At 34.4% G+C, this 22,742-nt stretch overlaps 1 non-coding gene across 1 annotated transcript; it reads left to right on the top strand.

Moving 5' to 3' along the window:
- Window positions 1-3,955: 3,955 nt before the first annotated feature.
- On the top strand, window positions 3,956-4,061 carry LOC131143579 (small nucleolar RNA R71). Its single transcript, XR_009133564.1, has one exon. It is a non-coding gene; the product is annotated as a small nucleolar RNA R71 (small nucleolar RNA).
- Window positions 4,062-22,742: the final 18,681 nt, after the last annotated feature.

Raw genomic sequence — 22,742 nt, 5'->3', positions numbered from 1 at the left:
CAACTGCTCCTCTACCCTTTTGTCTACCATCCTACTACCCTAAATAGTGGTTACTGCCTGGGCCTGCTCATGATATGATGAGGAACCAATATCCGGTTCACATTCCACCTCGTACTAACTTTTGCGGTTCACTAGCGGCTAACTCGGAAACTTTCCTTCATCTCTCTGACTCAAGGAGTTGCCCCATGGTGGCTTCCAACTTTGCAATGGATTGAGAGTGGGAGTAAAGGAGTTTCCGATCTACTTGTCAATAGCCTCAATGCCCTTAAGTGCTTTCAGCACCTTCTCCTAAAACGTATCATACTTAGGCTGAGGAGGAGATGGTTACCGAAAGGGTGAAGTTCTAGGGGCAGAAAACGGATGATTTTGAGAGTTATGATATGGGCGAAGAAATGGAGCATCAGGGTTTTGTTGAGGTCTTTGGGCTTGAAATCCCGAAACCTGTGTCCTCTAGGAGAAGTTAGGGTGTTGTTTCCACCCAGGATTGAACGAGTTTGAATCATTTGATGGCTTATCGTACGAATTATGGGTGGCCCTAACTTCCACTTGCACAAGCTTAGGCTGGGAAGGTACCTGTGGAAAATTGTAACAAGTATGGGAAGGATTAGCACAGATGGCACATACAGGCACACACCATGGTTTGTGGTTGCTGTCCTAAGGACAAGAACTGGTCTAACTTTTGAACTATTATGTGCAGGGTTGGTGCGAGGTCATGGCCTGAAGCCAACTCATAGACTCCCTTGGATTTTGATATGGAAGTGGAAGGGTTGGAGGGTCTACGAGCAGCAATAGTATGTTGTTGAGAGTTTTCAGCAAGGTTCTCATAGAGAACCCCTGCCTCATTCTTGTGCTTGGTGAGGAAAGTACCACTGCACGATACATCAACCATGACTCTATCTTTCTTGGCTAACCCATCATAGAAGGTCTAAACTAATTGCCACCTTGGATCTACTGAGCCCACACGATCCCACATGGTTACTCTAGGCCCCATAGCTTGGGCCTCCCATTTGGACTTTATTTGCATTTAATTACTAACATTATGAGTTGTGAGAGGAATGTAATTGAGTGATTAATAAGTTTTAATTTTGAACATTAAGTAAGTTATTTCCCATGTCTATATGGGGACGTTTAGGTCATTTATCATTTAGGTTTTTACTTTCCCATATATATTGCTATTGTACGCATTGAAAAAGAGGAGTTAGATTATTATTGATTGAAAAAAGGTTCTTCCTTGGAAAGCTTAGAGCTTTGTTCTGAGCCTTGCGATTGAGTGGCGAGAGGCTAAAGCGTTCTCTTAGGAGATCATTTGGTATAAGACCAACAATCTATCCAACATTTATCTACCAAAATCCATCCACTACAACTATCCATCTCGGAGCCATCCATATCATCCGCGTTCGAACAACAACAAGCATCAACCATTACACCAGTTCACCAAGATCTTAATGGATTTCTTGGTTTGATTCACGTTCGTGATCATTGGTAAGTTATTCAAAGGATCCACACGATAAAACTCATCCCAAATCATCCATAACTTTGTTTACCCTCTTTGTTTAAGATTACATAATTCGTAGTTTCGAAAATCCCCAAAAAAATCCCATTTTTAAGCCAACCCTTCGCTGTCCAGTCGCCTGACCCCTGTGTTTCTCTCAGTATTTGCCAAAAAATTCAATTAGTCGACTGACCCTCTTGGCCCACTCAACTGACCTTTGTTCCCTCTTGATTTCTCACCCAGAATCTTAGTCAGTCACCTGACCTACCCACCCCAGTCGCCTGAGGAACCTTAAAACTTGAAATTTCTCATTCTTTAGGCACATACTTGCTTGTCAACCGTGGGATATGATTATGATTACATTGACTTATTTTCTTGAATGATTGAATGACATTTTTATGGCACGTAACTTGACTATCTTGTGAAAGAGCCACCTGGGACTGAATTTGAATCTAATAGGGTTGAAAACAAGCAGGACTAGGTCACCCCACACCATCCTACCTCATAACTTGAACTCTAAACTGGAGGCTGAATCATGAATTTCAAGAATTTGCACATAGGGATCCTCCAAGTCAAATGAAGAAGGCCTCTCAAGCTAAAGTGTTTCTTCCAACGGATCCCTCCATAGAGTTGAGGGATCAACTTCCTTAATATATTTATCATTCATGTCACCATCCACAGTTTGGATGGCATGAGGTAAATGCTGAAATGCATGGAATACGTTCAGCTCGAGTTGTCTATAGCCAAAGGATATCTCCATAATTCCTGTTTTACATTGTATGTAGGCGTTTGTCGTGGCTAAGAATGGTCATCCTAATAGGACCACAATCATATTTTTGGACGACTCCAAATCCAAGATAATGAAATCAATAGGATAGTAGAACTCCGCCACTTTGACCAATACATCTTCTACCACACCCCGACGTTGTTTTATTGATTGGTCGGCCAAGCATAAGGTGATCGGGGTGGGTTTCAGTACTCCTAAGTGAAATTTCCAGTACATCGAATATGGGAGAATGTTCACACTCAAACCTAAATCTAAAAGAGCCTCATCAATGGTGTAATTTCTAATTACACACGAAATGGTTGGTGTTTCGAGGTCTTTTAATTTAGGAGGGAGGTGACCAATTATCATTGAGCTCATGCGCTCGGCCAACCTCACTTGTTCATACATAGATGCTCTTGACTCTTATTGTAGCTTGTATAAGTCCTCGAGGATTTTGGCATACATAGGTGTTTTCTTAATGTCATCTAAGGGGGGCTTGTTGACCTGAATTTGTCCAAATGCATCCAAGATGGACTCCATTGTGGTCTCCTTTTTAGGTGAAGAGGGCGTAGGTAGAGCTACAGGGTATTGGTCTAGACAGACATGAAATGCCCTATGAGGGGTGTAATATGGCTTGGTCCCTCCAGCAGTGGATGACGGAGTCTTAGGATTCTTCATGAAATAAGAGGAGGTGGCACAAGTTTCAGCATTGGGTTCTACTTCCTTCTCCTCCTCATTCTCTCCTTTGTTCAACTGCTCCTCTACCCTTTTGTCTACCATCCTACTACTCTAAATAGTGGTTACTGCCTGGGCCTGCTCATGATATGACTAGGAACCAATATCCGGTTCACATTCCACCTCGTACTAACTTTTGCGGTTCACTAGCGGCTAACTCGGAAACTTTCCTTCATCTCTCTGACTCAAGGAGTTGCCCCATGGTGGCTTCCAACTTTGCAATGGATTGAGAGTGGGAGTAAAGGAGTTTCCGATCTACTTGTCAACAACCTCAATGCTCTTAAGTGCTTTCAGCACCTTCTCCTAAAACGTATCATACTTAGGCTGAGGAGGAGATGGTTACCGAAAGGGTGAAGTTCTAGGGGCAGAAAACGGATGATTTTGAGAGTTATGATATGGGCGAAGAAATGGAGCATCAGGGTTTTGTTGAGGTCTTTGGGCTTGAAATCCCGAAACCTGTGTCCTCTAGGAGAAGTTAGGGTGTTGTTTCCACCCAGGATTGAACGAATTCGAATCATTTGATGGCTTATCGTACGAATTATAGGTGGCCCTAACTTCCTCTTGCACAAGCTCAGGCTGGGAAGGTTCCTTTGGAAAATTGTAACAAGTATGGGAAGGATTAGCACAGATGGCACATACAGGCACACACCATGGTTTGTGGTTGCTGTCCTAAGGACAAGAACTGGTCTAACTTTTGAACTATTGTGTGCAGGGTTGGTGCGAGGTCATGGCCTGAAGCCAACTCATAGACTCCCTTGGATTTTGATGTGGAAGTGGAAGGGTTGGAGGGTCTACGAGCAGCAATAGTATGCTGTTGAGAGTTTTCAGCAAGGTTCTCATAGAGAACCCATGCCTCATTCTCGTGCTTGGTGAGGAAAGTACCTCTGCACGAAGCATCAACCATGTCTCTATCTTTCTTGGCTAACCCTTCATAGAAGGTCTAAACTAATTTCCACTCGGGGACCTGATGATGTGGGCATTTGCGGACCAAGTCCCTAAAGCGCTCCCAAGTCTTGAAAAAGTGTTCCCCATCCATGTGTCTGAAACTCATGATGGCTCTTCACAGCTGATTAGTCTTCCCAATTGGGAAGTACTTCATTAAGAACTCATGCTGCATAGTGGCCCAGGTGGTCACTAAGTTCGACTCTAAGGATGTCAGCCAGTATTTGGCCTAATCCTTCAAAGAGAATGGGAAAAGCCTTAGGCGAAGGGCATCATTATCAAAATTATGGATTCGAATGGTGGAACTTATCTCGATAAACTCATCTAGATGTTGATAAGGATTTTTAGAAGAATCCCCATGAAAAGTGGGCAGCACTGAGATAATGAAAGTATTTATCTCAAAATGCGCTGCCTAGACATCCGAAAACCGAACGCAAGATGGTGAGGTGTATGTGTCGGGCACAAAGTAGTCCCTAAAAGGCCCAAGTGATTGCTCTCCCACCATAGGTAGGCTGGGAGCTTGGGGTTCCGGGATTTGGTCAGCGGGGACTGGTGGACGTTCGGCCATTTCTTTAAGTTCAAATAGCTCTGCAAACTAAGGATTGGAGATTGGCTTTCTAAGGGACCTACGAGATCTCTCAATCTTAGGGTCTATAGGAATCAGCTCTAGATCCAAAGATCGCAAGCCCAGCATACACACTTGAAGCACTCATATTTAAGACTTCAGAATCAGCAAAAAAAAAAACAAAAATAAAAAGAAAACAAATAAAAATAAAGCTACAATACTCTAAAATGGAATGTTGACTTTTTGAGTCCGATCCCGTTTTGATAATGACAAAACACAATTATCTCATCTGTGCATTGAGCCTTTTTAGCAAGATCATTATTTAGCATGCACGGATGATACGAATGGTAAGCATGATATGGAAGCCACAAGAAACCTAAAGAACATACCATCTGGCTCAATTCATGGAACTAGAAGTGTAGAAGAATGAAGATGGAAGCGTCAAGTCCAAGATCTTCATGGGAATAGGCAGTTAGAAATTGAATGTATTTACATATATCGTATGATGAAATTTGAAGCTTAAATATGACCTTAGATTGACCATAGGACCTCCAAGTAATAGGAAAAACTTTTTTTTATAAAATTCCTAACTTATACAAATGTTTTTAAATGGTTTTGAAGTTAAAAGAAGGCAAAAACTAGTTTTTTCAAAGGGGTTAGTCAACCGGCCAATCGACCGAACAGTTAATATGAGCAATTTTCTTAATCAATTAGTTATTATCTTAAAGGGTGCTCAACATGAAAATTATGGGATGTTCTCTTATATTTATGTTGATACTAAGAATGTCCAATTTGGAATTGTATAAAAAAAGTTATGGCCAAAACACTGAAAGGTGTACGTAGTAGAAAAATTCCCTTCATGTTTCTTACGTCACATTGATGGTCATTTTTATTAATACATAACTTCTTATCTTAAAATATGTTCAACATAAAAGTTATGTGATTTTATCTTATATTTCTTTTAACACCAAGAGCATCAATTTGAAGTTATATAGTAAAAGTTATGTCCAAAACACTGAAGGTCGCTCGCGCAGAACGTGATTCAATGCGGATACGCGCGAAATTTCTTTTAAATAAATTGATCCAATGGCCAAAAATCCATCTAAGGCCGAGAAATCTTATAAAATTAACCTAGAAACCCTAATGCCTCACGTTTTGCATAATATTGAGAGACTTGAACATTCTTGCCCATCTCTTGAGAAGTTTTGACTACTTTTGCTAAGAATCATTGTCTGCCCTGCAAAGAACACACTTTTACTTGAGCATTTGCATATTCAAGATCTGAGCAAATACACGCGCAACTTCTGCTAAATCTAGGTTTGATCTTGAGGTTTGGAAAAATAATTTATTGAACTTTCAATTTTTTATTAATCGATCATCTTCTCCATTATTCGTTTATTGAAAAAATCTTTTTGGGAGTAAGAAACTTATTTTCCCATAGTTATTTATTTGAAAATTTTTTTGGGAATAGCTTTCTAAAGTTTGAATCCTTGTGATATTCAAAGTTGTATTTTTATTCAAAGAGATCTATCTTATTGGTGCAAAAAGTATTTGAAAAATATTATTTAAATCTTTGAAATATTCAAAGTCACATTTTTATTCAAAGATTTAATCGTACGAGTTATTTGATAGCAAGAACTTAGATCTACATAATACGCAAATATTTTTTCATCTCACAAACTTATTCTTGAATATTCATTCTAAGATATTGGATTTATTTGTTTGCAAATACTAAGAGCCTCTAAATACATATCCTTGAAGAATATTATTTTTGAAACATAGTGTTTAAATATTTGCAATATTCAAGGTCGTATATTTATTCAAAGATTTAACTTGAAAAATCATTGATAGCAAGAATATAGATCTGCATATTATTAAAGATTATTTTTTAAAAGATCTTATTTTCTAATCTTGCGTAAATTATTCTAGAATCGAATCATACGTTTCTCCAAAGCATTTATTTATAAAATCATTTTTGGGAGATATTGATTTAAAAGGTAAATTTGTGAAGCATATCATTCATATAACGATCTTATCGTTACATACATACTGAGTTTCAAGTTTTATCATATGAATATGTGTTAGGAATTTTTATTTTACTCATTAGCTTGTTCAAAAGCATCTGAGTGTTCAGGAATTTCATCTATCTATTATATTGACGATTTGGGTTGTGAACCAGGAAGGAGAAAGTTGTGCCTCGTGTAAGTAGCGAAGTAGGAGGAAGCTACGCCTCTTGTAAGTAGCAGAGTAGGAGAAAGTTGTGCCTCTTATAAGCAACGGGTTTGTAACGGGAAGCTCTGTCCTAGTTAAAGGAGCGGATTAGTACAATCCTTGGGGGTTTTGCCCAAGGCAAGGACGTAGGTCGGGTTTGGCTGAACCTCGTTAAAAATTCGGTGTCTACGCTCTATCTCTCTATCTCTCTTTATATTTCCACACTTATATTCAAATTATAATTGCTATGCATGTGTTAAATATTGATAGATGTGAATATCTAAATTACGTGAGAATAATTGGGTAATACTGAATTAATTGAGATATCCACGGATTAAATCGATTTTGTTGTATAATACTGAAATCGGTGTGTATCCAAATTTGTACTTTTAAGTTTGGGTTTTCAATTAAGGATTGAAGTACCAAAATATTTTTAAACACCCAATTCACCCCCCCCCCCTCCTGGGATTACACCTAAATTAACATAGAATTTGGCTAATAACCATAGCTAAGTCCCCGGCAACGGCGCCAAAATTTGGTAGGCTCACCAAGGCTTGGATCCTTAACTACCAAAAATAATATTTATAAAACCTAACTAATCCCAAGTTCAATAAAAAGTGGGGGAAGTTGGGTGTCAATCCACAAGGACTTAAAGAGTAGTTATCAAACCACTTCCAAATCAGTTTATTATAGCCTTGTGTAAAAAGACAGTGTAAAGGTAGGATTTTTTTTTAATAATCCTAATGAAAGCATATAAAGTCTAAGTTAACTCTACTCCTAAAAAACAATGCTCAATCATAAATCAGACTTAGGAGGTCATGTGCATAATCTAAGTTCGGTCAGTTTACTATATTAAGCTAATCAAGAATCGATTGAACGGTCCAAAGAGCCATTCGATGGCATAAGGTAGCAAGGGTGGACAAATCGTCTAGAGCATAGTCGGGAATCGGAGTATACTCTATCACAACAATCATGAGAACCTCTATGCGAGACCGTAGCCTACTATGTGTACCTGACTAAAGTTGTAGAGGTGTTATCCTATCTCTAAGACTTCATTACAATCAAAACATAAAAGGTGGCAAAGCTGATAAAGAAAGCAATAAAGGAAAGCATGTAAACAAAAGCTATAAATGAAAGCAATAAAAGATCATTCCTTTGCCATCAAAGCGTCTGTCACTAAAACTATAAAATGCAACTGAACGATCGTATATTCTAAATGAAAAGTACACAAGCTTCGCCGGTTGTCACAGACCTTCGAATGCTTCATGAACAAACCACAACAGGTATTGAAAATCTATACTACTCCTAATCTAACTTGACTCTCAATGACGTCTTAAGTGTAACACCCCGACCCCGAGGGGCCTGGGATATTAACTTTTTACTACTAATTTACAACGGAAGCAAAATAAACTCAATTTTTATTAAACCAGAGTGCTAATTATCCATATTACAATTATTTATTTCAAAAGAAGAAAATTTTACGCAAGCATAGATATCTGACATCATACTAATATTTCTAAGCAAATCTTTATTTTTCTATCCCCACTCACATGCTTGCTAAGCCTGATTTCCAACATGCTCTTCAGAGTTATCTGAAATAAAAATATGATTGGAGTGAGATAACGCTCAGTAAGTAAATAAGATTATTATTAGTGTATGGCCAAAATGAGTTTTTTAAAAAATTTCGTAAAACAATATTTAATACTATAACTTCAAAATTTCTTTTAGAATAAATATAAATTTAAAATTTTCTGCATAAAACTTTTGTCATTAATTTCAACAGTAAAATTTTATAATTATATACTATAACTGTTAAATTAAACTTTTAACTTTAAAACTGTAAAAATATTTAATGATAAACATACATATACTTTTCCTCATACGTTTTCCTTAGATCGTCATTTAAGCACCAAAATGATCCTTTTCACGTAAACTTACACTTTTCCTTCAAATTATCAGTAACTTTGTACACGTAATTAAATATGTATAAACATATATTATAAAAACCACCCTTAGACTTGTTTTCCGTAAGTCATGTTTACCCCCATGACTGGGTTGTGCGGTCCGAAGACTGGACTTAGCTGGCTGGCAGACCAAACTAAATCAACGTACGTAAACTTTAAGTGAGATTTTCCTTATTAAGTCCTGGTCCAGAACCAGGTGTGCACTCAGGAGAAATCCACTAACATAAATAACCACTCTGTAAACAGTGTGGGTGCACTCTGATCCGTATAAACTTTAAGTTACGGTACCGAACATCTATAACTTTGAACTTTCGTTGCCATAAGGGGTTTTAAAATCATCTTATTATAATTTATGCAATTTAAAATAATATCGTAAAAATCTTATCTTTACTTATATTTTCATAAAAAAAATGTAACGTACAAATAAACTCATGCCAGACAATTTTTGTGTTAAAAATATATATGATTTTCTTTTTGAATAGAAAGAAATGCTGAAAATTTACCCTAGGGGATTAGAATATTTCTTAACCCAAAAATAGGTACAATATATTAAAGATAGAACTTATATAATTAAATATGCGTAAAAATAAACTCGTGGAAATTTTGTGGAACTAAGTAACATAATTGAAATTTAATTATAAAATAAACTTGGGTATGAATTTTAAATAAAAAAAAAACTAATATAATCAAAATTTACTTACCTTCTTCCTTACGAACACTGTAACTATCTCTAAGAAATGAGATCGGAAAAAGTGGGTGATTGAGAACTTATTCAAAAATTCTCTCTCCACCACAAATTCTTTCACTCACTAATCCTTCTCTTCCTTGAAAAATTGTTGCGAAAAATGAAGGTTAAGAACTCCCTATTTATAGGAAAATTTTGGGGAAGAAATGAAATTTATAAAAGTGTGGGGAGATGGGTGAAATTATAATTTTTTAAAAATTAAAGAATGGGCAAGGGATGGGCAAGGTATGGGTTGAGTATGGGATGGGGATGGAGGCCATGTGGGAGTGCTTGCCACCATTCCCATTAAATAAATTTTTAATTAATCACTTACCTAATTAATTAGTCAATTAGTTAATTAATTATTTTATTATTTTATTATTTTTCTTAATCATTATTATCATTATTATTATCATTATTTTTACTTTTAAACTATTTTTAGTATTTATTTATTTTATTATTTATTTTTGAATAAGAATTAAATTTGAATTTTGAAAACTCATGTGGGCCCCACATGGTTGTGTGGGGCACATGATCTTGTGGGCCCCACACAACTTCGAGACCCGAATGGATCCTATGTAACTCGAATAACTCTTATACAATTTTATGCATCCTACATAGCTTTGAGACTCGTGTAAACCTCCATACGGCTTCGAGACTCATGTGGGCCCCACACAGTCTTGTGGGCCCCGCATAATATACCTATATTATTATTATTTTATCATATATTTCTACAAATTATATCAGTCAATACATTATTTTATGTACTTATTTACGTATATAAACAGTGTCTTGTGGCTCCGGGACTCATGTGGACCCCACATAATCTTGTGGGCCCCACATATGATACCTATATTATTATCATCTTATTATGTATTTCTACAAATTATGTCTGTCAAAACACTATTTTATGTATATATACTTATTTACATGTACAAACAGTGTCTATCCTATTTATCCTATGAAATTCCATTTTGACCAGGTTGACTTCCAGGGAGCGACTGAGCCGTAATGGTCTCTGAACACTCACTTAGACAAGGTCTTTCTTAGGCATCAAACATGGAATCAAGGATCCTACAGAAAAACACTTCTGTATTGATATTAACTCAATGACCATTTTTATTATTTTATTATTGTTGTGCTTTAATCATATATATATTTTTGGGTCATCACATTAAGTCTATCACTAACCTAAAAGAGGCCAAAGAGGAACCCTAAGAACATATTCGAAGCTAATACTTATACCCCCTTAGGGTTTACAAGGCTTGCAATTCAAAATAGGAAAGTTCTGCAAGTATCTCGCGACGCAGATCTTCAGTTTCGACCAGATCGCATCCATGTTCTTCCTCGGTTGCACCCTAGTCGGAGCTCCTGGGAAAGCAAGGATTTGAATTCAACTCTTCTTGACATAGTCACACAATTGGTTCTTGTTGGTCGAGTGGAAGGTCGAGACTTGCAGGATTTTGAGCTTCAAGAAATCTTAGGAACTCGACTCTATCGCCCGTAATGGTCTCTCTAGTCGAACATTTGGTCGAGACTCTCAGTAGTTCTATCTTCAGTCAGCTTCAGCCTCTAAACTCAGTCACCCCAAAGAGTCACTGTGTCGAGGACTTAGTTGAACCTTGCACTTGTTCTATTTTAGGCTTGAACCTTGAAATCTGCATCTATTGCCATGGTCACCCCTGTTGGTAGCTAATCACTCCAAATGGTCGAACAAGATCTTTCTTCTTTGAATGCACCAATGCTCTAGGGGCTTGGCTAAACATCTGATTTGAGCTTTGAGTGTCCCAAATATTCCCTTGGCTTCTCGTAATGTCTAACTCCGTGGTTTTAACCTATTTTCCCTAAAACACGAACAAACCTTGCATAGCTTGAAATATGATAATAAAGGGTTACATAAAAAATAAGTAAGAATAAACAAAGGTAAATGAGGGCCTAAAATAGTGCATTTTAGGGACTCATCAAGTTCCTGACAGGAATGGTGTGATCCCAAAAGGGGGTTGAATTGGGTATTAAAAAATTCTTTCTAGGTTAAGTTCAAACCCACAATCAGTACAACTCAACCTAGGGTCTGTCTAAATAGATACCAATCATCCAAAAATATAAAACTAAGTAGATAAATAAAACATATTCAGCGGGCTAATTGCTTCCCAATCATTCACAATACTTAAAGCATGCACACATTCAAATTAAATTTAAATATAAGAAAATATGTGCACAAATTTAACTGCAAAAATTAAATAGTGTAGGTGTTGGCCTTACAAGGCTTAACATCCAATTTTAATGCTAACAAACAAGTGGAACTTAACATATTTGGTTAAGTGATGACATTTCAGGACTCAACCTTAACAAAGTAAGGTCAAGTATTCACAAGGATCGTTAACAGCTTATATTTCAAAGAAAGATGATCATATGAAGCTTAAATAGCATAAATTCAAAGACTAAAGCTTGAAGATCATAAAAGCATGGATATTAAAGAGAACTCAATGAAAAGCTCAAAGTATCTTAAAGCTTAAAGACAAGTAGCATATCAAAGCATGAAGACTTAAGTGTTTAAGAATGAAAAATGGCTTAGAAGTCTTTACGTAAGTGTTTTAATAATTAAGTATCTTTTGAAGCATTGTTGAAGCTCTTTACGGGATACATGGACATAGAGACCTATTTTAAAACCCCAAAAAATGTTTTATGAAATATCAAAGCAAGAGCGCAAAAATTAAATTTGAAAACTAAAAATGAAAAACCAGAAAGAGGACTGGACAGCTGACTGACCAGAAAAACACTAGGTCTACTCAGCTGACTGATAGAAAATCAACAGCTAAGATAACTACCCAGCCGTCTGACAGTGCCTAGCCGACTGACCCATTTTGAACTGTGTCGAGCCAGCCAATTGAGAATTATTCAATATTAATTTCTAACAGACAGTAGGGTGTCAACCGCCTGTCCAGCCGACTGACCCTGTGGAAATATACTACCCAGTCACCTATCCAGCCGACTAACTCCACGAGACTTCAAATTGTTGAACTTAATGGAAAATTTCTAAAAATTGGTTTTTGAAATATGAACATTATAAAAACTTGGAGAACACTCCAAGTAACTTGGGGAACAAGGAAACCAATTCTAAAAAAAATTCTATAAATACTTCCTTAATCTCAAGAAATTGTAACCAAGGCAATTACATAGCACACTTGCATTCAATCTCTCAATTTCTCTCAAAGTTCCATATTGCTCATACTTTTGCTGGAGGGAAATCTTCTGAATTGCTGCTAAAACATCAACTAAGGTTCTTATACTGAGTTTTCTCAATCACAAGGAACCCTTGGTGAATTCTACACTTAAGCTTCAATTCTATTTCTTATTGGTATTTAAAGTGTTGAAGTACCTAGAGCTGAATTTGTACTAAGCTACTCTATTTTGAGAGTGCTTTTGTACGCAATGATTACTTCATATCTTTGTAGTTCTCGGACGATTCGAGATATTCAGATTGTTGGCTAAGTGAGGGGATATCACTTAGAGAGGCGAGTTCTAGCCTAATTAAAGGAGTGATCGAATGAGGGTATATCATTTGGAAAGGCGGGTTCTAGCCTAATGAAAGGAGTGTGTAAACAGTGTTATTCCACCCGGAAAAGGAACTGGTTTTAGTGAATCCTTTGGTGGTTTTCCAAAGGCGAGGATGTAGGCTAGGAATAAGCTGAACCTCATAAAAACCGTGGTCTCACTCTCTATTTCCCTTACTCTCTTTACTTATAGCATATACGAACTACGTGGATGTTTTAAATTCCTTAATCATAAACACTACGTGGATTTGATATTAAGTAAACTTAAGCTTAACTTTTTTTTTGGGATTGCGAAAACCAAAAGGGAGTACATTGGCTGATCCATTCTTTACAGAAACCGTAAAGGAATACATTGATTGGTGAAACACTCAAAGACTCTTTCAACTGAAAGTTTATTTAAAGTTAAACTTTTGGAAAGAGTATTGGATTTTATATTGCACCTCATTTTAAGAAAACAAATTCATTAATTACAGGGCTGCAAATAAACACAAGCTGAATCTTCTATCTTAGTTTGAATATTGTGGATGATTGGAATATTGATTAGTTGATTGATTGGTTAAGTACTTTGTTGGTTATGGATTGAATTTTGTTTTTAAGTATTTATTATCTGAATAAATCAAGAAGAAGTAAAAAATTCATTAAAAGAAGAAAATGAAGTTAAGGATTCTTGAAAAGAATTAAAGGAAAATTTTTAATCCAATTCACCCCCCCCCCCTCTCTTGGGACTACACCTTAGTTTTCAATTGGTGTCAGAGCGGGGTTATAACAAATCCTAATAAGTAGTTATAGAAAGATCTAATGGCACACATAAGAGTAGCTCCCTTCGGAGAGGGTCAATCCTCAACCCAACCACCCATCTTTTGTGGTTTGAACTATACTTTTTGGAAACAGCGTATGAGAATATATATTCAAACTATGAATTGGAAAGCTTGGGAGGTTGTCACAGATGGTGACCTAATTTCCCTTAAACTAGTAGATGGAAAACAAGTTTCTAAGGAGAAAAAGGATGTGAAAGACTTAGATCATAAGAAACTACAAGTTAATTCTAGTGTTATGAATGCTTTATATTGTGCCCTTGATGTGAATGAATTTAATAGAGTAATGGCTTGCAAATCGGCCAAGGAAATATGGGACAAGCTAGAAGTAATGTACGAAGGCACTATAGATGTTAGGGATAATAGGATTGATATGCTTACAAGCAAATATGAAGCTTTTAAAATGAATTCGAATAAATCCATAACTAATATGTACACTAGGTTCACTCACATAATAAATTCCCTAAATACCTTAGGAAAAACCTACACTACTTATGAGACCATAAGAAAAATTCTTAGAGGGCTGCCACCTATATGGGAACCAAAGGCCAAGGCAATAACGGAAGGTAGGAACCTTAAAACCACTTCTTTAGATGAACTAATAGGTTCTCTACTGACATATGAAATGTCAATGAATAAAAGGAATGGTAAAATCAAAGCTCAAGAATATACAGCATTCAAAGCTTCAAAAGAAAACTTTAGTAGTGAAAAAGAGATGGATGAAGATGAACTAGCCTTCATATCTGAGAAATTTGCAAAAATCCTTAGAAGGAAAAACAAATTCAAAAGAAGAAACCAAAACTCTGAATCAGATGAAGAAGAAACTAATACAAAAAATATCAACGAATAAAATCCCCACATGTTATAATTGCAAAAAGGATGGACACATAAAATTGAAATGTAGAAAAATTCTAAAAAAAAAAAAGCAATGAATTACTTGGGATAGTGCGGAATGTGAATCAAGTGACCAAGAGGTTGCTTACAATTGCTTTATGGCATGGGACGATGAGGGAAACTCTTCATCCAAATCAATTAATGGTTATAGTAGTGATGAATCAAATGATGAGAGCATGTCATCTTATGAAGAACTTCAAAATGATTTATTCAGAGTACATAAGATACTAATCAAAGTAACTAAACAAAACACATCATTGAAAAACAAGAAAGATGGAATGACGAAAGAGCTAGAATCAATTAAGATCGCTGAAAATGATAAAGATTCAAAACTCAAGAAAATAAAAAATAAGTATGAAGCTACAATAAAAGAATTAGAAGCTAGAAATCTTGCTAAAAGAAAAAGACTTGAAAATCAAGAAATTAAAAAGCAAGAATAAAAAGATGATAGAAGATCTTTCTATCCCTATCCTCGATGGAATATGAGAAAGACATATATATTTCTGAATTAGAGAATAAAATCATAAAATTATCTCAAGAATTAGAGAAATCACAAAAGAAGGTTGATGACAAGAAAAATATTGAGATAAATGATTTCAAAAATCAAATTGAAGATAAAGAAAAGATCATTTACAATTTCACAAAAGGAAAGGAAAATTTTGACAAAATGATAGGTTCACAAAGGATGACCTTAAATAAAGAAGGCATTGGATTTAATGGGGTTGAAACTAAAAAGAAAAAGAATCTTTACATGGGTTATTTTTCAAAAGCATCCAAAGATTATGCTAGCACATCTTCTAATGCCTACACTAACACCATATGTTATCAATGTAAGAAAAAAGGACATAAACTTTGAATGTCCATTTAAAAGAAAGGGTGTGAAAACTAAACAAGTTTGGAGAATTAAAGAAACATCCCTTGTTAAACCATCCGGACCCAAAAAAATATGGGTACCAAAAATGAAATACTAAATTCTTCAACTTCAATTGATATTAAATTTATGGAACATCATACAAATATATTGAATAAATTGAAATAGAGAATAAGGATAAAATTATTCAAGCTTATCGTATTAAAACTCATGAAAATTGTTGGCCTCAAATCAATGAATGAATCATACAAGGCATAAAATAGAAAACATTAGGATACATGAAGTTTGAATGTTTAAATGAAATCAAAAGAAAAGAAAATCTCAAAGCAAATAGAGCTTATTGATAAAGAAGAAAGCTTGGCAGAAGAATTGTCAGCAGACTTACCATACAATCAGCCGACTGACTGAACAAAACCTTTAAAGAGAAAGTATAGGTCAACCAACTGGACAGAAGCTTAACCGACTAACTAAAGGAAAAACTGTTAAACAAGTTTGAAATAAAATATTTGAGCAACATAAGAACAATCCAAGCAAAAGTATAGTACAAAGCACATGATATGATTTACTCCATGCTTATATGAATGCAATATAATACATATGTACATCTTAAATTTGGTATCTTGAAATTTTTAAAGATAATGAAAATATCGATAATTTATGGCTCACTAGATTTTGAAAATTTGAGCATAAAGTTATGAAACATGATTTAGAAACATGAATTTTGATATGAATTGATAAATTCTTGGCCATGTATGCTCATGATGGATCACATGGATAAATGGATAAATTTGAATCAAAATAATAGAATATTCATGAGTTGTGCATAATGTGACATTAACATTGGTATCTATAAAGAGTATTAGTATCTATGAATATATTGTAACACCCCAACCCCAAAGGGCCTGGCATATTAACTTTTTACTATTGATTTACAGCGGAAGTAAATAAACTCAATTGTTATTAAACCGAGCGCTAATTATCTATATTACAATCTTTTATTTCAAAAGAAGAAAAATTACATAAGCATAAATATCTAACATTATACTAATATTTCTAATCAATCTTTATTTTTCTATCCCCACCCGCATGCTTGCTAAGCCTGATTTCCGACATGCCCTTCAGAGTTATCTAAAATAAAAATATGATTGGAGTGAGACAACGCTCAGTAAGTAAATAAGATTATTATTAGTGTGTGGCCAAAATAAGTTTTTTAAAAATTTCGTAAAACAATATTTAATATTATAACTTCAAAACTGCTTCTAGAATAAATATAAATTTAAAAATTTCTACATAAAACTTTTACCATCAACTATAACAGTAAAATTTTATAATCATACACTATAACTGTTAAATTAAACTTTTAACTTTAAAACTGTATAAATATTTAATAATAAACATACATATACTTTTCCTTATACGTTTTCTTTATATCGTCATTTAAGCACTAGAATGATCCTTTTCATGTAAACCTACACTTTTCCTTCAAATCATCAATAACTTTGTACACGTAATTAATTATGTATACACATATATTGTAAAAACCACCCTTAGGCCTATTTGTCGTAGGTCATGTATACCTCCATGACTGCGTTGTGCGGTTCGAAGACTGGACTTAACTGGTTGGCCGACCAAACTAAATCAACGTACGTAAACATTAAGTGAGATTTTCCTTATTAAGTCCTGATCCGGAACCAGGTGTGCACTCAAGAGAAATCCACTAACATAAATAACCACACTATAAACAGTGTGGGCATACTCTAATCCGTTTAAACTTTAAGCTGCGATACCGAACATCTGTAACTTTAAACTTTCGTTGCCTTAAGGGGTTTTAAAATCATCTTATTATAATTTATGCAATTTAAAATAATAGCGTGAAAACCTCATATTTACTCATATTTTCATAAATACATGCAACGTAAAAATAAACTCATGTCACACAATTTTTGTGTTAAAAATATTTATTTATCTATTTTTAAATAGAAAGAAATGCTGAAAATTACCTAAGTGGATTTGAATATTTCTTAACCCAAAAATAAATGCAAAAATATTAAAATTAAAACTGGTATAATTAAATATGCATAAAAATAAACTCAAGGAAATTTTACGAAACTAAGTAACATAAACGAAATTTACTTACAAATATACTCGGGTATGAATTTTAAATAAAAATAAACTAACATAATCAAATTTACTTACCTTCTTCTTTTACCTTGTGCTACGAACACAATAACTATCTCTAAGAAATGAAATCGGAAAAAGTTGGTGAGTGAGAACTTACTCAAAAATTCTCTTTCCACTATAAATTCTTTCACTCACTAATCCTTCTCTTCCTTGGAAAAATTGTTGTGAAAAATGAAGGTTGAGACCTTTCTATTTATAGGAAAATTTTGGGGAAGAAATGAAATTTATAAAAGTGTGGGGAGATGGGTGAAATTATAATTTTTTAAAAATTAAAGAATGTGCAAGGGATGGGTAAGGTATGGGTTGAGTATGGGATGGGGATGGAGGCCATGTGGGAGTGCCCATTAAATAAATTTTTAATTAATCACTTACCTAATTAATTAATAAATTAGTTAATTTATTATTTTATTATTTTATTATTTTTCTTAATCATTATTATCATTATTATTATCATCGTTATTACTTTTAAACTATTTTTAGTATTTATTTATTTTATTATTTATTTTTGAACAAGAATTAAATTTAAATTTTGAAAACTCGTGTGGGCCCCACATGGTCTTGTCCCACACAACTTCGAGATCCAAATGGATCCTACGTAACTCCAATAATCCTCATACGATTTTATGAGCCCTACACAACTTCGAGACTCGTGTAAACCTCCACACGGCTTTGGGACTCATGTGGGTCCCACACAGTCTTGTGGGCCCCGCATAAGATACTTATATTATTATTATTTTATCATATATTTCTACAAATTATATCAGTCAAAATATTATTTTATGTACTTATTTACGTATATAAAAAGTGTCTACTCTGTTTTATCTTATGAAATTCCATTTTGATCAGACCGACCTCCAGGGAGCGACTGAGCCACAATGGTCTCTGAGCACTTGCTTAGACAAGGTCTTTCTTAGGCATCAAACATGGAATCAAGGATCCTAACAAAGAAACACTTTCATTTTGATGCTAACTAAATGACTATTATTATTATTTATTTATTTTTATTTTTATTTTTTTTGGGTCATTACATATATAAATTGGTATTTGAGCATGACAAGTATAATTATATCCATGAGTAAATTATGAAATTGATATGATATTGGTATTTGATATCCATGAGCATATACATCAAATGTTTGAAACATTAACGATAAATTTAGAAAGCATAATTGGTATCAAATCTGAATGTATTAAATTCAGGGGGAGTATTATGACTCATAACTTGTATTTTGTTTCTCCCTAATTTTTTTGGTATCATGAATTATTTCTTTTTATTGGTATCATAAATTCTCAATTTGAGTTTGATATTAAAATTCAAAAGTTCAATTGGAATTAGAATTAATGAAAATCTAAATTGGTATCATATACTTGATATGCATGATTGATATTCATATGCTCAAAAATATGATTTATTTTGTTTATATCCTACTCTTTTTGATTGATGTCAAAAGGAGGAGAAGTTTTGAACAAAAATTAAAAATTGAGTTTGGTATTGAAATATTTTGAAATTTTGAAACATGAATTATATTTCAAAAGGGAGAGAAGTATTTGACGAAGGGGAGAAGTACATGACATTGAATAACCTTGAAATTGGTATTGATGTGCATGATATTGAATGATCTTAAAATTGGTGTTGATAGTAATTTTGATCTTCTAATATGCTAAAGATGATGCTTATTGAAAGGGGGAGTCTTTTTAAGGCTTACTCATATTTTTGCCCATTATTTGTCATCATCAAAAAAGGGGAGATTGTTGGCCTTACAAGGCTTAACATCCTATTTTGATACTAACAAACAAGTGGAACTTGACATATTTGGTTAAGTGGTGACATTTTAGGACTCAACCTTGAGAAAGTAAGGTCAAGTGTTCACAAGGATCGTTAAAAACTTATATTTCAAAGAAGGATGATCATATGAAGCTTAAATGACATGAATTCAAAGACTAGAACTTGAAGATCATAAAAGCATGGATATTAAAGAGAACTCGAAGAAAAGCTCAAAGTATCTAAAATCTTAAAGACAAGTAGCAGATCAAAGCATGAAGACTTAAGTGTTTAAGAACGACAAATGGCTTAGAAGTCTTTATATAAGTGTTTTAAAATTTAAATATCTTTTGAAATAATGCTGAAACTCTTTAGGGGATGCATGAACTTAGAGACCTATTTTAAAACCCTAAAAAATATTTTATTAAAGATTAAAGTAAGAGAGCAAAACTAAATTTGGAAACTAAAAATGAAAAACCAGAAAGAGGATTGGTCAGCCGATTGACCAGAAAAACACTGGGTTTACTTAGCCGACTGATAGAAAATCAACAACTAAGATAACTGCCCAGCCGACTAACACAATGAACTGAAATCACTCGGCCGACTGACAGTGCCCAGCTAACTGACCCATTTTGAACTGTGTCAAGCCAGCCGACAGACAATTATTCAGGATTAATTTTTGGTAGACAGTAGGGTGTCAACCGCCTATCCAACTGACTAACCCTATGGAAATATACTACCCAGTCGCCTGTCCAATGGACTGATTCCACGAGATTTCAAATTTTTGAACTTAACGTGAAATTTCTAAAAATTGGTTTTTGAAATATGAATGTTATAAAAACTTGGAGGACACTCCAAGTAACTTGGGAAACAAGGAAACCAATTTTGAAACAAAAAAAAAAAAAACCTATAAATACTTCCTTAATCTCAAGAAATTATAACCAAGGCAATTACATAGCACACTTGCATTCAATCTCACAATTTCTCTTAAAGTTCCATGTTGCTCATACTTTTTCTGAAGGGAAATCTTCTGAATTGCTGCTAAAACACCAACTAAGGTTCTTATGCTGAGTTTTCTCAATCACAAGGGACCCTTGGTGAATTCTACACTTGAGTTTCAATTCTATTTCTTAATGGTATTTAAATTGGTGAAGCACCTAGAGCTGAATTTGTACTAATCTACTCTGTTTTGAGAGTGCTTTTGTATGCAGTGATTACTTCATATCTTTTGTAGTTCTCAGACGATTCGAGATGTTTAGATTGTTGGCTAAGCGAGGGGATATCACTTAGAGAGGCGAGCTCTAGCCTAATTGAAGGAGTGACCGAACGAGGGTATATCGTTTAGAGAGGCGGGCTCTAGCCTAATCAAAGGAGTGTGTAAATGGTGTTGTTCCGTCTTGTAAAGGAACTGGTTTTAGCGAATCCTTTGTTAGTTTGCCAAAGGCGAGGACGTAGGCTGCGTATAAGTCAAACCTCGTAAAAACCATGGTTTCACTCTCTCTTTCCCTTACTCTCTTTACTTACAGCATATATGAACTACGTGGATGTTTTAAATTCTTTAATCATAAACACTACGTGGATTTGATATTAAGTAAACTTAAGCTTAATTTATTTTTGGGATTGCAAAAATCGAAAGGGAGTACGTTGGTTGATCCATTCTTTGCGGAAACCGTAAAGGAGGATGTTTATTGGTGAAACACTCAAAAACTCTTTAAACTGAAAGTTTATTTAACATCTAAGCTTTTGGAAAGAGTATTGGATTTTATATTGCACCTCATTTTAAGAAAGCAAATTCATTAACTACAGGGCTACAAATAAACACAAGCTGAATCTTCTATCTTAATTTGAATATTGTGGATGATTGGGAAATTGATTGGTTGATTAATTGGTTAAGTACTTTGTTGGTTGTGGATTGAATTTTTTTTAAGTATTTATTATTTGAATAAATTAACAAGAAGTAAAAAATTCATTAAAAGAAGAAAAAGAAGTTAAGGATTCTTGAAAAGAATTAAAAGAAAACTTTTAAATCCAATTCACCCCCCCCCCCTCTTGGGACTACACCTTAGTTTTCAGCAGGCAAGAGAAAGTGAACACAAGATATGATATCGGGGTTCGGCCAATACTGCCTACATCCCCGCCTCAAGCTCACAAGTAAAAGGATTCCACCAATGCTCGCTTAATAAGTGGAGCGACACCGCTTACTACACCCTCTCCTTACTAGGCAAGGCAATACCCCAGGTCACATTCACATGGCTAACCCTAACCTTCACAATCACACCTTAGAAATGTGCACCTGGTTTTCTTAACTAGGTCTAAACAATCCGGTGCTTTCCTAACCGGGTATGAGCAAATCCGATGCAAACTTTATAGGATGGTGCAAATCCAAGCTTTCCTAGTTAGGTCTAAGCCTATCTAAGACTTTCTTAACCAAGTCTAAGTCAGCTCGGTGCATGTTACAGGTCAGTGCAATCCTCTTCCGACCACATGTCGGGAATGCAACAAATATAAATTTACGTACAAAGAAATGCTTCTCAAAAAGCAGATGTGTACATCAATAAGCACAATGCACTCACATATGATATGAAGATGTAGCTTAAGTGAGTAAGTGAGGTTTTGTTAAAATAATTTTCTCAGATAAGTATTTCAAAGATTTAAACCCTAATAGTTATTTCTCCACAAAATGTTTTTCACAGAAAATACAGGAGAACCTAAGGTTTTTATTACACAAAGAAATTTATATGATCTTTGATTTCAACAATGAAATATACAATAAGTGTTTTTCAAAGATCTAAAAATCCCAAAAACTTTCTTCTAACAATGATATTCAAAAATGCCGTTAAAGAAAGCTAGGTTTAAATGTTCACAAAGATTTTGCAAAGAAGAATGTGAGCTTTTGAAGTCTTGCAGTAAATGTGCAAGATTCACAAGCTATGCAAAGTTAACTCCAAAAAATATTTATCAAATAAAATATGTGGGACAAACTAAAGTCTTACTCTCAAGAATGATTTTGAAAGATGTAAGCAAAGTGAGAGTAAAAATTATTTTTGATATGAAAATGTATGCCCAAATGGAATGCTCTCCTAAAGAAATTTTTGCAATGCTTAGTATAAGAGAATATATAAAAAAAATAATGAAAAAATAATTATTTGAGAGAGTTTATAATCTAAGCATTAATTTTGAAAATGAATAATAAGGAGCTATTTATAGTTTTTTCGAAAATATGACCATTTAGGGACTCTATTGTCATTTTGAATTTGTTTAATTAA

This window comes from Malania oleifera, chromosome 11, assembly GCF_029873635.1.
Source record: "Malania oleifera isolate guangnan ecotype guangnan chromosome 11, ASM2987363v1, whole genome shotgun sequence".
Classification (NCBI taxonomy): Eukaryota; Viridiplantae; Streptophyta; class Magnoliopsida; order Santalales; family Ximeniaceae; genus Malania; species Malania oleifera.
This window is presented reverse-complemented; position numbering and strand designations above follow the sequence as displayed.